The sequence below is a fragment of the Molothrus ater genome, chromosome 2 (assembly GCF_012460135.2).
Source record: "Molothrus ater isolate BHLD 08-10-18 breed brown headed cowbird chromosome 2, BPBGC_Mater_1.1, whole genome shotgun sequence".
Lineage (NCBI taxonomy): Eukaryota > Metazoa > Chordata > Aves > Passeriformes > Icteridae > Molothrus > Molothrus ater.
In genome coordinates this window covers 105,137,266-105,153,821 of record NC_050479.2, presented here as the reverse complement: position 1 = coordinate 105,153,821, position 16,556 = coordinate 105,137,266, and the positions used below count along the sequence as shown (strand labels likewise).

Genomic DNA, 16,556 nt, shown 5'->3' with positions numbered 1-16,556 from the left:
AACAAATGAGTTATTCCTTACTGATATTATATAAACAAGTTTGGCACTGTAAGTGAATACATTATTACTGCACACTTGAACGTTCTGTGACTTTACTCTGTGAATTGGAAATTAAGGACCTCCTATTACATACTGTGTATGCTCTACAGTGTCGTTTCCACGTGTGTTCAGTGTAAAGACAAAATGCATTGTGCAGCACTTTTGTCAGGTATTTTTATTTTACATTTCTGCACTTGTATGTGGCTGTAGCCGAGGAGTTGCTCCTATGTGTGTTGTTTATTTATAAGCAACACCATCTTTCGGCAGCAATATCGATATGGAACAGCCCTTTCCCACCTTCCCTGCCCCCAGCCTTGATCCCTTTGGCTGCTGTTAAAATGGGCTTTACAGGTATTGTCTTTCTTCTGCTAAACTGTATTTTCTGTGAGGTGTTGGGGGTGTGTGGGGGTGTGTGTGTGTGTGTTTCCTTTATTACATAATGCAAGCCACAGCTACACTGGGAGAAAGCTCGAGCTTTACAGACTCCTCAGAATCGGTACTTTCATGTAACTTGACTGGGAGAGTTTGTTCATTGTTACGTTGCAGCAGACTGACTTACAGTACTCAGAAGCCTCCTGCAAGTTTAGCTATAACTCCTTGTATTTGCAATGAAAATAAGCAGACAAGATGAACATGTTGCAAAAGAATAGATGGAGAATTATAGTAAAATAAAACTTAATTGTATTTTTCTGGGGCTTTTGAAAAGCTTTACAACAGGGGAAAAATACGTCACTGTTGAATCCTATTTTAATGTAAAGCATTGCCAGAAAATGATCATACTTGGTGCAAATGTAAATGTGATAGTAGAGTTTTTGCAAATCATTATGGAATTTATTTGCTGGTGTGTGGAAGTGATTTCTCCCGGGTTACTGAGTTAGGTACTGTTAATTGAAAATATGCACATACCCGCCTTGTTACTGCAAAACTAACTTGAAAATGCTTTACTCTGATATTCCTAGTTTTGCCTAGAAGCTTTTACTGGGAAATAATGAACACATGCTAGTGTACTACTTCTAGAGGTTTTCTTTTCTATTCTGGTTGTTAAAGGGTTGTGTTATAAATCACAGAAAGTTATTCTCCAAAAACTTTCTGAACAGTTTTTAAATCCAGAATTTTTTTTTTCTGATAGCATGACTGAAATGTAAAATCTAATATATGAAGCAACAAAGTTTTTCTTAAAAGCTTAAAACATTAAATTCGGCTTTTGATTGCAGGGACCATATTAACATTTTCCTTCATGAAGAAATCTATCGTCTATACGAACATGCAAAAAAGTCATGTTTTTATCAGATAAATCAGCATTCTGTCTTCATAAGTTTAAAGTTCAAAATGCATAGACACTGCATTATATTTTTAAATCCAAGACCAGTAGATTATTTTTTCTTTATAAAGAGGTTGATAAATAACTGGTTAGTTACTTTTCCTGCCTTTAGAAAAGGTGAAGAATATAAAGTATTCTCCATTGTGCTATTTTTATTTTTAACAGCCCTCAGGACTAATGTGTCTCTAATCTTCGTACTTGGAGGGCTTTATGTTTTATGTTTGTTTGCAAACACATAATGAAAGAGTGCAATTATAAAGCTTAACTTCATTGTAATTTTGGATCTTAGATTTTGCTCCATAGAAATGCTGAAGTCTCAGTTACCCATTTCAGTGCAGTAAAGCAATATATTTTTCCATTCAGAAAACAAATTCTTTCTTTTTAGTTGGTATTTTTTTGATCATTAGACATTAATATTTCATATTTTGTAGTGCAGTGTAAGTGGTACATATTGTTATGCTTTTTGAATAAAAGTTACAAATGTATTTATAAAATGCTTTCACTTCTATGAAAGAAAAAGAACTCTAAAAATCTTGGAACACTTTCAGTTTATCAAGAAAACATTGCTCTTGTGAAAATAGCTTTATTTCTTAGTAGATTCTGCCGCATGTTTTAAAACTTTAGAAGTGAAACAAGGCTGTTTTGTTTTGTCTTATGGGTTTGTTGGTTTTTTGTTGTTTTTTTTTTTTTTGGCAAGGGTTTAATTCATATAAACTAAGCACTTTGTTCTATATGTTCTAAATTCCAGCAATGAGATAAATAAATTGCTGGATTGGATGGAACATAATTATTGAATTTTGGCAGAACTTCAGTGAACTCTGCCATGAAAGATTAATGTGCGCAGTGTGCTCTTAGATTCTAAAGTAACAGAGTAAGATAAGGGGAGCACATAACAGGCTCCAACCTTTGTGCTTTAGAGAAAATAGAAAACCATGGGCAAATGTTAACTTTTGGTATAAACTGCTAATGATAATGTTTTGTCATCTGGGTGATAAAAACTACAGGAGCAGACAAGAAAATCCAATTTAACACAAATTCTCTCCACTTCTTTCTTTCTCTGCTTCCCATTTTTCACAATTAGAATAGCCACAGTTGCTCTATGTTCGTAGGAAAAGGAGAACAGAGCAGGCAGGGTACTTACAGTATCCAGTAATGTAAAGTCCTGACGGAATCCCTCCACATCTGCTTGTGTCGTATGTGGGTTTTTACTACAGTCACGATTTTGGTTTGTGATTGTGGTGCATTGATTTCAGAATACAAGTAAAATTGTGCTGGCTGGATGAAGGCTGCGTGGAGTCATAGTAGAGGTTGTTATTATTCCCTCTCTCTTCTTTCTCTACCAAACGTTAATTGTTTAAAACATTTGCTTCAATTGACAATTTGTGGTTATAATCACAAAATCTTATTCCTCTTTGCTTTTAAATGATTATTGCACCCAAATAATGTTTGTAATTGAGAACAAAGATGTATTGTCCTGCCAGTCAGGCTCCCTCGGCAGGACCAATAGGATTGCAAAAACTTTTTAGTATTTTCAGTCAGTTTGCTTTTGGGGAGAACAGGCATGAGATCCACCCTGCTCTGGGGAAAGCGCTGCCACTTTGCCGACTGCTCCCTGCTCCTGGGAGCAATCTCTCTGCCTGCTCAGCCGCTCCAGCACCCTGAACCTGAGCCCACATATTTTCTCTTCCTCAGATATGTGCAGCAGCAAGCACCAGCCCCTGGAGCTGGTTTCCAGGAGGGCTCAGGGATTGGCAGCACGATGGGCAGGCTCCAGCACGGCTGCAAACACAGGGGCTGCCTGACGGGCTGGGCATGGGGATGTGGCTCAATGCACCCCAAATGCCTGGAATCAGAGGGAGTGAGACAGGGAGGATGCATGGTAGGATTTTTTCTTCTGTTTGCTCCTTGCTTCCAGACTGTCAACCTGCTGCTAAGGCTGAGTCTGCTCGGCTCAGTGTTTTAAAATGGCAGATATCCAGAATCTCAGATATATTTCATGACTTCAAAGACATTTCTTCTCTCCTTCTCAGCCACATCCTTAAGCTCATGATGACAGCGTTATGAGTGGGATAGTTAAAGAGGTATAAGGGCAAGGGACTGATCCAGTGCCCATTGCAGTCAGCAGAGAGTGCCCCTGACTACGTGTCTTTGGATCCCACACCCTGTGACCTGGCTGCTCTTCCCCCCTAGTTCCTGATGGCACTAGCATGACTAGCATTGCCATCCTACTCAAGCAGCTTCCTTGCCTTCATTGGCACTCCTCTAAGAGGAAGGTTTACTGAGTAAAAGGCTTGAATGTGCCTTCCTTGTGTTGTAAAGAAGCAGAGTCCGAGTGCTTATTTTGGCTATTTACAGTCCTTTCCCTTGTCTTTCTCCCCTTCTGGAAATGACTCTTGCTCCTGACCTTGATTTATCAATTTATATCACCATTTCAAGTGGAGTTCAGTATGTTCAGCTACATATCTGTATCTCCATTAAAATACTGCATTTTTGTATGTCCATGATGAAATGAATTTATGTTCTAGGCCTATTGTTCTGATAATCAGGCACACTTTTCTTTCAATAATGTTGATTCCAAGATACCTTCATCTTCAAAAAAAAAAAAAAGGACACTTTCATCTTTTTTATGGAACTGTAGAATGCTTCAGTCTTTGTTTGCCCTATAAATGTGTTTAGTTGGAAAACCTTTAAAAAGTTACATTGAGAGTGTGTCCGTATTTTAAAGAAGACAATGATCCTTTTTTCGTTTAAGCAATTCACAGAAATGACCACTGCTTTTAGCAATGTAAAAATGTTACCACAGATAATTAAATAGTAGTGGGAATATTGGGCCTTCTTTGCACAGCTAATAAATGTATTTGCAGTGTGAAATCAAGATATCCTTTCACAGCAGTGGGGTTATGGGCTGTTAGAATACTCAATCTTAGAATATTATCGATATTTTTGCAAAAGTTGCATATATGACCCAGTGAACACCCCCTATATAACTTTAGTGTCTAATAGTAGACCGAATGTTGAAATGTGTCGCGTGTGAGGCTCTGGGATGCCCAGACAAAAAGGTGCCTTAAGGAAAAGCCTGCTGTTCCCTCTCTGCTGGCCCGGGGAGCCGTGCCTGCCGCAGAACCAGCAGCTCCCAGGGGTGCAGAGCCGGGGGCACCAGGCCCCGCAGCAGCTGGGAGAGCAGAGCCAGGGCAGGAGCCAAGCCAAGGCTTGTGACTGCACTGAGCATTTGTTCTGCCTGGTGGAGAGGGAGCAGGAGGCTGGTTTGGGATCTGAGCTCTGCCCTGAGCCTTTCTCAGAGCGGGGCCAGTGCCATCCCAGAGCCCTGGGCAGAGTGTGGAGAAGTTTTGTGGGCAGAGCACTGGGAGAAGGGTCAGTCCTCTGAGGGATCTTCTGGGGATTCATGAGTTACAGCAAAATTTAACACCCAAATTATACTCAGAAAATATGAGACAGGTGAATGAATGTGGGTTCTTAGATCTATAACTTTGTGGAAATCTTTCTTGCAAGCATGGTAATGAATTATCAAGCAGTATAAATTCTACTGAAGAGTTGTTTGGGTGCTTTTTAAGTCACCTGCACATTGTGCAGGTCAGCAGAGCAAATTATCCTAAAACATAATCTGTAAAATGACGTACTTTGTCTTTTACAAATTTGCACATCCTGGTGTCCGTTTCTGAGGAGTGTGTCCCTGGGCATGCCACGTCTCCCAAGGGCTGAGCACAACAAAAACCTGACCTCTCCCTTCCACTGGGACACACAAAATCTTGCATGTCAACATTACAACCTTCCAAAATATTGAAAGAGTGTTGTGAACAAGGGGAGTTTTGCAGACATCTGAAACTTTTTGGTTTTAATTGTGAGAAATGAGGAACAGTGCCGTAAAAAAAGCTGTCATACTTGGGAGGGGCAAGAGGGAGTAGGGAAGGAAGATTTGAGTTTAGAAAACTCAACCAAGTCATGTAACTCACAATGTTTGCAACCTGTGAAAATATTGATGACAGAATTGAAATTGTGTTATGCTGGCAGGTCACAGCTGAAATCGCTTTTTGTGGTCTCAGAGCATGGCTGAAGCAGCAGAGTATTTTACTAAAATACTGCTGTATTAATAGCAGGAAAGAAACAAGTACCGGAAAGGAATTCCAAATATTTACAAGGTATCCCATTTGGGGACATGCATTAGTTTGGTAAATTCCAATTCCCAGACTGGCAATAATGATTGTTACTGTGTGTCCTTTATGACTTTCAGAGCAAGAGAAGCCAACTTGAGGAGCATGCACACTGTGATACCCTCAGTGGTAAGTACCCTAACTGCAATCAAGTTTATTACATTTTTGTAGAGTGGAGGCCTTTTCAAGACCACACTTGATGCAGCTTAGTCACACAACAGCTTCAAATGGCATTCTGGAATAATAGGGCAGTAATGTGATACAGTCCATAATGAAAATCAGTGTACAGCACAGGTGGCTGCAAGCATTTGTGTGGTCAGATATAAAACCTTTGCTATGGGTACAAGCTACTGCTTTCCCACTTGAGGAAAGTATAATTAAAAGGGGTTTCCAGATGTGCTGGCACACATCTGCTGTTTTTAAAAGGGAATTTTGCAAATACAAACTGAACTGTATTGCATTCATCGTTATAAAGCCGTTGATGGTTTTTCAGGTAATAAAAAGATTGGAGGCATCAACACTCCCACTGTAAAACTGAGGTGTCTTTAGGCAACAGCATTTTGTGTTCACTTTGTGTTCTTAGGATTTTCTGTGAGTAGTTCATAGCTGAGCTGTGGCAAATATGCAAAATTTTTTCTGGACAAAAAGTAACAATTATTTTATGAAAACATGATAGTTGATTCCTTGCTAGTGATTTAATTTTTTACCAGGTAGATGTAGCAAATTTGTATGGTATTGCTTGTTTGTTTGTTTTCAGTGCAGTGAATAAATGATATTAAAACATTAGTAATGAACAGTGAATAAATGTTCACAGTGAATAAAACTAAAACATTAGGATTTAGTTTCTTTAAACAAATTTTCAAGATGTGGTAATAATCAGGAAACTAGAAAAATATGATATATTGAAAGAGACCTTTACTTTCACCTCACACAGAAAGCAGAAAAAAACTCTACTTATAGGCTTCCATGATGCATCCTTAGTTGAACTACCTGGAAGAAAATAAATCAGAAAACTATTATAAAATGTGATAGGCTTTAAAATATTGCTGAGAGAAGATTACAGATCTTTTTTTTTTAGCTAAATAAACAACCTGTTTTTCATAATATCCCACTGATTTTGATAAAGCTTGTATTTCCCCTAGAAATGTTGTTATTAAAATAAGATCCCTGTTTCAGTAGTAAGTTTTCACCATTCCAGAAGTTTTAGTTACTGCTGCTACTTGGAATAAGCATAAGGGAAGAATGTTGTGCCTGCTACCTTCTTACTGACTCTTCTAGCATTGCAGAGGTACCCATAACTATGATTTTGAGTTGGTTCTGAAAAAAAATGAAGGCTGTGATCTACTTGGGCTGTTGGCCAGGCTGCTAAGTGATGAGAGAAGGTTTTTAAGGATGTCCTGTGTAATATTGCCACACCTTTGCTCATATTTTCTTTACTTACTTCCACAGATGTACCCTGTAGGCTTCCTTTTCAAGTGAGAGTCTAATCCTTAGCAATTATCTTAGGGAAATACTGACACTGAGTAAATCAAATGGATTTCTGGATATTTCCTCTTAGTTGGACTCTTTCATGCAGCAGTTGCTTTTTTTCATTTAAATCTTTCTTTCTTGACTAAGCAGGATCTAAAATCTCTTTTTAAGTGTGTAAATGTCAGAATAATTTGCAGAAGATTTAGTCAGAAAAAGGGCCACTGAGATCAAATAACTTTTAATATAAAACTTAACATATTGTCTGAACCTTTTAAGCTCTTACAAAGGCATTGATGGATTCAGTGAGGGATGCAAAAAGCAACCTTGGTAGCAAATTGCCCTATGTGTTTGATTTTTCTGGAATAACATTATAACCTGCTGTGGTCCTGGTGCTGCTAAACAAGAGTGCTCTGGCTTTAACAATTTCATGCCTCTGAGACAAAGGGTCCAGATCAGCTCATTGCATCTGGCCTGTGAATGGGGACTTCTTGAGGATGCAATGAAATGGATGACAATCAATAAGAAGGATATTAATAACATCATAGTGAAAATGCTGATTTCATCAATACTGCTAGTACCTCTGACCTTTTCCTTTTAATGCATATACATTGTGATTGCTATGGTATATTATAAATGTTCTATTGTGGCACAAAGACTTCCAATTTGTGCTCCCAGTGACAGTTTTACAAGGATATATTTACTAACACATACACATGCATTTAATATTAAACCACATTTAAATCACTGCTTGCCCAGGAGGTAGGATTTTAGCACTTGTGTTTGGGTATTTTTCTGGCAAAATGCCATTTGACAAGAAACTTAGAAAAGTCTAAAGGAATACAGACATTCAGATGTGAAAATGTGCAAAATGAACACTACCTGGCACTTAAATTACACTCTGCTGCAATTAAGACTTGTTAATAGTCACTCCTCTGAGCTGGCTGCTCACATCAGAGACCAGCCCTGGCCAGACCCTCACAGTTTTGTACATAACCATTTTGTATAAAGGGTCAGTTTTTACAGAAGGTCTGGTGGGTTAAACAAAAAAAGTAGTTTTTTGGGGAAAAAAAAAGAATCTTTAAATGTTGGGGAGGCTGCAGAATTTTGAGTGCATTTGGATTATTCACATTCCTATTATTTGGAAAATAAAATAGCATTTTACTCCCCCTGAGTGGGGGAGATGTGGAAGAGTGTTTTGGGGCTGTGCATCAAGGGGCATGAAAAAGGCACTTCATTGGATGGCAAAGATGACAAAGATCCTGCCCTGACCCAAAGATGGAGGACACAGCCCACCAAAGGTGTATCACCCCTCCAGGGCAGCAAACCTGCCCAGCGTAGCTCAAAGAGATGAGGCACTGCTCCTCTGGGGTATAAACCTCTCCCAAGCAATTCTGTAAGAGGCCAGGGAGCTAATGACTGAGAGTGGAGAATCTGTTACATATATGTGATATCACTGATACTATGGACTGCCAATTTGGCAAGGATTTCCTCTTCTGAACATCTAATCCTATTTTTTAGATAGTATTCCAGATTCAACAAGTGCGGTGCTCCCTATTTCACCCAGAAAGAGAATTGAGAGTCCCTGCTTGATGCTGCATTTTATCTCTGTTTAGAACAATTTTTTTTAATTATTTTTTCTTGGCCTTTGAGCTGTTGATGTTAATATTTTCTTGTAAATCAGGGTGATTGCCAGCACTTTTTATGCCTCCCAGATACCCACTCTTCACCTTAAAGTAAAGACTTCTGGCTTTGGCTTCCCAATCAGTTGCCATAAGAATATATGGTCTATAATGTTAGAAGTCTTGGCTAATGCCTTGGGAAGACCAAGCCACAGGAAAAAAAAAAAAAATAATACTCTTTATTATGAAAAGTATGTCCATAGGATGAAAAAATTCAGGGAGGAAAAAGACACCTTCAAAATATTGCTAAAAATCTTCAAATATTTTGATGAGATGACTTTACAGAACTAGAAGACAGATCAAAATTAGTTATCATATGTGTCAAGATTTTCTTTTAAGTTCCATAACTTTCTGATCTGTGAAATAGAAAAAAAGATAAACTATCATCTATCTTATAAATAAAGGTCAAGGGGAAGGTGAATCAGATCAAGTTATATATTTACTATCAGAATATATTAAAAGACTTCATTTTGTCTTGTTTTTCTACATCTATATTAATCTTTGGGAGAAAGAAAGCCAAAAAGATAAATTTGAACTTTAAGCCAGAACATTTTAATACTGAAAATATTTGAATAGAATATTTAAACAATTTCAAAATTTTTAAACAATTTTCAAAACCCTCCCTGCTTTTTTAAATGACAAGAAAATTGACACATTTCCTTGCAAATAACTTTATTTTTAAAGAAATAGCCTTTTTTGGAGGCAAAATTGTCAAAAATATGTCCTGCTTACTCTATCATGTGACAAATGTATATTTTGCACTTCTTCAATTGTTGTGCTTGTGATTTTGTACCATGTGAAATATTAACAAATTATCCTTTTAAGCTGTGAGTTTTCACGCTCGCTCTTAGAAAATGAAGTACACGAGAGTAGAAATACATGGAAAATCTAGTTTCAAGGGCTTTGGCTGTGGATAAGCCTCATATGGTCATGGAAATAAGACCACTGAAACCATCAGAAGTGGTGTGCCTAGTGATTTACTTGAGGTCAGTATGTGTTACACCACTATAAATTTACTATATGAGACCTGCACACAGATAGTTACACTGCAAATAATCTTGAATACAGCCATGCAGTAATTGCTGCCCTGAGCTTTCACCTCCTTAGGTGAAACCTGTGCAGGGCAGGTCTGTGGCCAGAGCAGTGTGAGCAGCAGCAGGACAGAGTTCTTGGGGTAGCAGAGGTGTTCTGCAGGGAAACTCCAAACCCCACTGCCCAGCTGGGTGGCTCTGATCACTTGCCTGCTCCCAGGCCTTCCATTAAATTGGGCTGAAATCCCCTGGTATTTTGCCGCTTCTTAATATCATCCTGTCGAAATGTTTCAGTGTTGTTTAAGGAAGGCTTAAAGACACAGCTCTTAGTAGGGTTGTCATTCAAAGTGATTATTCCCTGCTTTTTACAGGTCCTGTGAAGGAATATCTGCTTTCAGCCAGAAATGTGAGCACTGCACCTTCTATTCTTGTGCAGGGTCATCACTTGTGGCAGGAGCACTGAGGACAAGTATATCCTCTCCTCTCCTGTCTTGCATAACAATTTCTATTGTTTTCTACTTGAGTGCTTCAGAGTTGAGGTTGTTTCTGATCAGTGCTGATCCAACTACTAGATGTACAGAAAATCAAGTATGTTCTGAATATTATTTTCACTTTTCTGTGAGGCAGCTAGGAGAGGCTTTTATTTTGAGCTATCCAGTCTCTTATAGAACTGCCTTCCAATTCCAGGTGATTAAAGGGATATTGTATACCCCTGAGCAAAGAGCTCAGGGGCAGAACATGAGTTTCTCTCTCTGTCACTAGCTCAGTAAAAATGCATGTCTGTGCAGTGTGTGCAGTTGCTGTTGACAGACACTCCCTGTTAGCTGGGACTGTGTTGGTAGTCTGGAGCATGACATCCCATTTTGGGCACTGGATAGCATGATGGGGGCAGAGTGGAGTGACAACAGTCAGAGATCCTGAAGGTCTGATTTACAAGGAATGCTTGAATCAAGTGGAGTCATTAGTAAAATGTGTTAGGAAGGACGAGAATAGCTGGTGGTGCCTTGTGGACTCGTAGAGGCTCCTTCGTGTTCTCTTCAGCCTATCTTCCCATTTCCTCCACCATTTTCCACATTCACACTGCCCACCCCAACACTCACAGTTTTCTAACTTTTCAGGGGGAATTTATGCACAGTGCTTCTGGTTGTTAAGCTTTTAAAGAGTTGATCAGGTAACTTCTTTCATTACAATTAACGTCTCCTGTTTGATTTGATTTTGATTTGTATGGCAAGAGCTACTTTAGGGGATGACATTGTTAAAAGAAGTCTTTTCAGTCTTTATCATAATTCCAGCTGTATTTTCTAGGTAGTGCCTGAATACTTCCATTGCTTTCTGAAATAACAAGGAAAAACCTTCCTAGAATTCCTGGTCCAGGACTAAATCTCTCTGTTTTATTTTTTCCTCCATCCATTGTTCTCATGGGCATCTGAAATGTACCACTGAAAATTCAGTGTGAAAGTCTTGCTTCAGAAAAGCTTAAATAATGGGAAGTTCTTATCTAGCAAATTCTGGATAGGTAACAAAAAAAAAAAAACCCAACCAAACAAAAAACAACAAAAGAAACCCCAAAAACCAAAAAATCCTGAACAACCCAGACCCCCCAAACCCTAACCAATTATAAATATTTCATCCTCAGCATGGCAGCTTCCTAAGTGGCTAAGAAAGTGCCCATGGGAAGATTCTGTACTTCTAGAATAGCTGAAGATAAATTAGGATTTGAACATTGTGGTAATTTTGTTTGGATTTCACTTTAGCCTTTTCTTACCACTAAGTGAAACAGACATGTACAATGCTCAGAATGTGTATCTAATGCTAAACAAATCCCTTTGTACATAAACCATGGGTACATGGAGTCTCTATTTTGCCAATGGATTCAGTAACTTACTATAATTAAGATTTGAGAACACACAGATGGCAAACCCTTGATAAAAATGGTGACCTGCAAAGTCTTAGTGGTAATTTAGAGCTGCACTAGGACACTTTATCTTCCTTTAAAATATGATGGATATTGAACACTGAGAAATGTATCAAATGTCATCAAAGTTATACAGATAATTTCTTGTCAAAAGTGCTCAAACTCTAGTTCAGATTTTCTCTTTTGATGTGAATGGGGGAGTTACTGGGGCAGAGTATGTCCCATAACATGCCAATAAACACCTGTTCCTCCTGAGGAACCAGGTGTCTTCCTCATTGAGTGCTGACTGTTTGCCTCAGTGCTCTACAAAGCAAATTTACAGACCCTGTCTGCCAGGAAGTTCTCAAACTGGAAAGCAAACATAGGATGGGGACAAAATACACCAGGGCATCCAAACCAAGTCTAGCAGAGCAAATAGAAAACATCAACAAAAATAAATGGAGTGAGGGAGTAGAGGGTGTATTGGAGATGTTTGCTTTCTTGAAGAAAATAAGAAAATGAAAAAAATTCCTATTTGTGGTGTTTTGAATACAACTCAGGGAAAAAAAAAAAAGAGAAAAAAAACCCCCAACTCTATGAAGGACAGGAAAGAAGTTGCTAAAGCAAAACATTATAATTCATGATGGAGTGAAGACCATGTCGTCTTAAAATATAGCAAGAAGGATCCTAGAAATAAAATTTAGGCAGAAGCAGGTTTCATGTTACCTACAGATCACTAGGAAATGTGAGGTTACTGAGTAGAAGTGTGTGCACAAAAATCTCTGTGTGCACTGAAAACTGGAGTTTTCAAAGGCAAATGTAACTCTTTGCCGTTAAAGACATATCTAGATAACATTAAAACATGAGCAACTGATCACCAGATCCTGGCTCATAGTTGAATGTAAATTTAGAAAAATTAATTTTGTTGAAACCATACAGTAGTACCACAGAATGTCAAGAGAAATCCTGGAAAAGAGGTTTTCTAGTCAGTACCTGCTTATTTTTAACCAGTGTAATCCACTTGAGTGATGTGGACTTGGAAAATTCTTTTTCCTTTTGATCTTCTCAGGTAGAAAATTTTTTGGTTTTTTGGATTTCTAAAACAAAAAAAAAAAATAGAACGTGCTATTTCCTTTCATGAACTGTTTTATTCTTTATCAGCTATAGTCTTCTCAAGTTTTTGCAGCTTTCTAATGCTGAATGCAGCACAGGTGGGTTTTTTTCAACTTTTGATGCTGCCTGTACCCTGATTTTTTTTTTCTGTTGTGTGGTTGGCTTGCAAAAGTGCTGAAAACTTCTATTTGAACACGATAAAAATGACAAACGAGGTCAAAATTATGATACAACCAGTGCAGAAATGATGTAGTATCTGGACTTGCTGCTACCTCCTTTCTGTGCTGGGTTTGTATTTAACTCAAAGCATAATTTGTCTTCTGAGCACAAGACTGATTTTTTTTTTTTTTTTTTTTTTGTGGCACACTGGTATTTTTATATTGCTTTTAAAAATAAAATAAATGTTAGGAAGACTTGTTATCGCCAAAAGAAATCTCACAGAGGATCAATATCCAAGTAATCAGAATTTAGAAGCCTGAGCTTACAAGTGGGATTTGAAGGACACAAGAGTGTCTGCAATAGATGCCAGGCTTGTGATGAGATTGTAGAACTCAAGGAGCAGAGAAGGAAACAAATAGAGGTCTGTTGTGACCAAAGTTATGAAAGAGAGAGGAGAAAGGGACACCACAAGGAGGTGGATGATCCTGGGTAAGATTTCAAAGTTTTCAGAGCACACCCAAATCAAACCTCTGTGGTCCCTGACATTTTGCCTGCTATAAGCCAGTGCAGCACTCCATCCAAGAAGTGTATGTTGGAAATATGTTTTAAACTGGAATAATTCATTAGAGTGTGTTCCTGAGTAATGAGCCAGTAAGGGGTGAGGAATTAGGCAGCCTAGGAAGGGATTACAGTGAGGGAGACTGATGATGTACAGCTCTCAGAGCAGAAAAACTGGTGGATGAAATTAGAAGTGAAATTGCTGATTTACTCTGTCTCTGAGGTGGCATTTCTGCAAAACAATAAAACCAAGATTTTTGGTACTATGGCCCTGAAATATGCTTCCCCCTGCCTGCCAAATCTCAAGTTAAATGTCAATATTGCTTTCAGAGATTCAATTTTTAAAATGTCCTGGAGTGAATCATGTGTCATCTTACAGAAAGTCTTCCAGCCAGACCAAAGCCATTTTCCCCCTTATGTGCAATATGGGTAATGAGACACAACTGAAAACAGGAAAAGAGCTTTCAATGGGAAATATAGGAAATACTTAAAAAAATATTTACAAAACAGAAGAGGAAGCATCAGGCCCATTATCCTAGAATTAAAGTACTAGTTCAGCAGTTTTCTGTTTATTTTCTAGTCATGAACATTGGTTTCTGGTTTTCTTCTTGCTAGCTGTATGTACATCAAGCCTCAGTTAAAACAAGAAAACAGACCCTGATTTTTTGTTCTGTTGACTGTGTAGCAAGTGTTCTCTTCTCAGCAGTTTAATGTGATAATATCACATTAGTTAGAAAAATGACCCATATAAGATTGTGTGCACCATACCCTGGTGGAAAATATGCCAGGATAGAGTTGTAAGGATTTCTTTCCAATGTGCTAATACAGAAGAAGTTAGGAAGGAGTCGTGGTCTTGTAATACAGATTATTTTGTTTATTTGGGTCTGCAGATTATCAAACACTTCAGGCTTTACCTCTGAGAAGACAAAAGTGGTATCAAAGTCATTTCCACCACCTTATTAGCAGCAGGCAAGCAGAAGACCTTGGTCTTAAATTAAGAATTCAGGTTTGAAATAAAAAAATTCTGTATATAATTCCCATGGGTTTTTAATGAGATTTTTTTTGTCTTTCTCTGTAACTTACTGATTTATCTACTGCTCTTACTTCTGCTTTTCTTTAAAGCTCAACCTCCAAAAGAACAGTGCATTTAAAATTCAGCATTAAATGAGTAAAGGCCTGCCATACTTGAAATCTGTAGTGGCATCACACTTGGGTTTTTTCTGTTGGCCACACCTTCATTCTGAAATCCAGTTGGGAAGTTTTGTTTTCTGGATTTTGAAACAGTCCAATGCTCCCTGTAATACCACTTTGGGGCATCACATATTTTTCCTGCTTCCATCTCGATCTGTTCTGCTCAATCCCTTCTTATTGCTCATTCCCAGTTGTATTCCTGCCTCTTTTTCCATGTTGGAAACCTTTGCATCACACATGCAATGGACATTTTGTTGACTAACCTTTAATTGTTGCTTTTGCAAAGATTTTGCTAATAGTGGTTATGATGCATAGCTTTGGGGTTTTTTTAAATAAAGATGTGGCACAAGGCATTTCTGTTCAATTAGTTGTTCGAAGTTTATGTTTATGCAGGTAATTAAATGAGATCCTTGTGTGGTTTTCTTAAAGTGCTTTAGTTCAGCTGGGTCTGTCTTTACTCATGCCACACAGTATTTTCTAACATTTTGAATTCATTCCTTACCCTTATAGTTCAGCTGTAGTTTTTCAAAAATTTCCTGTGGTTTATAGCATAAAAAGTTTACTTACTGTACCCTCAGTGGAGGCAAAGTAGAAATTAATAATGATTCCTTGAAAGATTTTACACTGTTATATTGTTCTCAGGTACCCATTCTTGGAGAGTTTGGGAAATATTTCCATAATCTGATATTAAAAGACAGTTCAGAAAATTATGCAGTTGGAATTTGTCTTTGGAAAAGCCTCTCTCTATCCATTGATGGGCATGGAAATCTGTCTTCTAAAATAACTAAATTAGGTATCAGAAGCCAAGCTGTACGAAAATCATTGCCCTTTGTTTTGAGCTCTTGTAAAGTGTGCTATTAAGCTTGAGAAAAATTAGAGGCGGATTCTTATAACAGACCTGAAGTAAATTTCAAAATTCCCACCTCACTCTCTTCTCCAAGAGTTGAAGTAGTGCACAGTCCCCTTGTGCTTTGAAATCTGCATTGCCTTTTATTTAGGGAGAGTCCTGCATGACTCCAAACAAGGACCTTCTGAATTTTAATCTGGGAAAGACAAATCCTGTGTCTCAGAGAACATATTGCCCCATGATATTTACTGAAAGTTTATACATAGCAAGGTTCTCTTTTATGTATCTTGGCATACATTTTAGTCAGTTTTATTCCTGGAGACCAACTCCTACATCTTTATAACTTCTATTATAAATCTAAGAAAATGTCAATATTCCATCTGAAGGACAAAGCTAAATGTAGAAGTTGGGTTGTGCTTTACACATACTGTGCTCATCCTATGAAGGATGCAAAAGCAGCCATTTTTGAGTGTTTAAAAAAATAACCCAAATTTATAAAATAAGAGCTGAAAAGGAGATTTGTATTTAAACGATTGTCCTTTGCTCTTCCCACATAAAGTAAATTCCCACTTTGTTCTGCTCATTATGGATACACAAATCGCATCCTGCAAAGCCTTCTGTAATGCATTTTTTCTGAATGCCAGTCAGATAATATATTAAGAGGTCTTCTTCGTATCAGAGATGGGACTGGAGGTGAAAACCAGACATGGTTGGAAGTGCCCTTGTGTGGCTGCAAAATGGCATTTCAGAGCCAGCTGGCCTCATCAGAACCTGGGAGCACATTTACAGTGTCTTTAGGCAGCATCTCTCTCTAGGACAGTAATTCTGTTTTTTTTGAAAGAACCTGTTGTATTGCTTGTAAAGAATTTCTAGTCTTTGATTATTGTGATATAAAAAATGAGTAAATTTTTTTAGGTCTGCATGTATAAGGTAGAGCTAAAAAAAACTCTAACAGGTGCAGGTTTGGGTAAATAATTCATTATAAAGTGCAATTTGCAATTGCTAAGTCATCAAACAAACTGCATAAAAATTTGGGAGTGGCAGAAAATTATTGAGCCTCTGAGGTGTGTATATATATTTATATA

At 37.9% G+C, this 16,556-nt stretch overlaps 1 long non-coding RNA gene across 1 annotated transcript in view; it reads left to right on the top strand.

Moving 5' to 3' along the window:
* LOC118688430 (uncharacterized) overlaps positions 1 to 16,556 on the top strand; it is a 224,181-nt gene that overhangs the window by 126,084 nt on the left and 81,541 nt on the right. Inside the window, exon 4 of the long non-coding RNA XR_004980469.2 lies at positions 5,610 to 5,658. This is a non-coding gene — a long non-coding RNA (uncharacterized LOC118688430). The remainder of the gene's footprint in view (positions 1 to 5,609; positions 5,659 to 16,556) is intronic.